The following is a 2159-nucleotide window of genomic DNA, read 5'->3' on the forward strand; positions in this document are numbered from 1 at the left end:
AAACATTGCACTTTAGTACACATTTAAATTAATGTATAAACAAAAAGGATGTGGTATGATTGCCAATGAGACAACTATCCACAAAAAACCAAAATGACACAGAAATTAACAACTATAGGTCACCGTACGGCCTTCAACAATGAGCAAAGCCCATTTAACCACAAAATCCATGAAAATTGGTAATCCACAAATTGTAATAAATCCACAATATATAACAGACTCCTGTAGATTCATAACTCAGATCTGGGTTAAAAAATTAAGTTTGTATTGTATAATGTTACAATTTATTTGCAAACTGTAAAACAGTACATAATGACTTATAAATAACAGTGTATATATATATATACATATCCACTAATATAACACATGGTATAAAAATACCAATGAAAGTTCTTAGTCTAGATTACCTTGAAAAGTGTTTCTCAGATTATAATGTACAGGCTTTGCTTTGTCAGCTAAGAACAATTACTAAGGTCATGGATTTTCATTATTTTTTGAGAACATTCACAATTCAATCTTTCTGATCCAAAATTTAAATGCAATTGAGATGTAATTGAAATGTAATTGTCAATTACACACAACTTTTGCTATGTAATTGAAAAAATTCTTAATGACACATTACATTCAATTACTTGAGAAATTGTAATTAATTACGGTCAATTACAATTACATATTTCAATTACCCCATGTCTGTTCTCAGTATAAGAAATAAATTGAAAAGTACATGGTGTTATGTTTCATGGCACAAAATCATTTCAAAAACTTGACAAACAAACAGGAAAAGTACAACACTGTTATTGCTGTTTTATCATTTATAAGTTACTGTGAGGCCTTCAACACTGAACACAAGCTTCATACATCTCTCTGATAATTTGGACAAAGCCCCCCTTTCTAAGTGAAATTTTTGCTAGGTGTGGACAACTGAAAGAAGTGATTATCAATATAGATTGTCCAATTTACTACGTCAGAATGTGTCAATGAATTAATCCAAACAGAAATTTATTTGTTAAATATTCCAGTTAAAAATAGTGACCAAAGTATGAACTGTTCTATTTACAGATGTTGAACTTTCAATGGTATCTTTAAACCTTGTGTACAAAGCACATCACAGACAAATCAGCATAAAGCACTTACAATTATTATATAAACACTCACCAATATCATAAATGTTATAATAACAATGTAAATTACTTGTTACCAGTTTCTTTTATGTCATTTTGAAAGAGTTATCTCCCATTTGTGGTATTTACAGTTTTCTTGCAAATTTTCATATCTCATTTACAAAAATTATTTGTTCAAACCAAAAAATCCATATGACACAACTTATTCAACCTATATTTCTACAATTAAAATTTTGAACTCTGCGAATAAGAACATCTGTTTTATTCACATATGGACTGATTCAATTTGTGTGCATGACTAAAAACTTTGTCTGAAAATGGTAAAATTTGGTCATACTTATACAGAGAAACATTTGATTAAAATGGCTGAATATTTAGTTAATAATTCTCAGGAAGTTTTCATTTTATTTGCTGAAGATGAATTTTGTATCAATTAACTGAGGTTTTATCTAGCAACATGAATCATGAGTTTATAGGGAATATAAATACATTTAACTTTTAATCTAATAACATTTCTTTTTCATAATTGAACTTTACCGGTAGTTAGATTATATCAGCATGGTTTAGCCATTTGCATAAAGGTTACAATTTTCTCATTAGGACTAAGCAGAGAGAACCTGCTCTTGCAAAACATGCAAAGGGAAGCTACTCATTCAAATCAAAGGGAGATAAGAACTGAAAACAAGGGAGATAATAATTGAATGCAAAGCTAGAGGACCAACCACTTCAAATTTACAGTTATGAAATATATATATTGTTTTAAGGTGTTTCTCAAGTCATACAGAGGAGAGAGCATAAATGCAGTTTAATGTCATTGTCATTGATCAACAGTTGTTTTTCTCCAATCTGATTGTTGTATGAAACTTAATATTTCATCAACAAACCAGCTTTCTTTATAGCTTTTAACATATTTATATTTCAAGAGTACAATGGATCAGACATTAAATTATTTAAATTATTGCTATTTCAGGAAATATTCCATACATTTATGCTATCTAATTTTAAATTTCTACTTTTTTTTAATTTTAGAGAAACTTA

This window comes from Mytilus edulis, chromosome 5 (assembly GCF_963676685.1).
Source record: "Mytilus edulis chromosome 5, xbMytEdul2.2, whole genome shotgun sequence".
Taxonomy (NCBI): domain Eukaryota; kingdom Metazoa; phylum Mollusca; class Bivalvia; order Mytilida; family Mytilidae; genus Mytilus; species Mytilus edulis.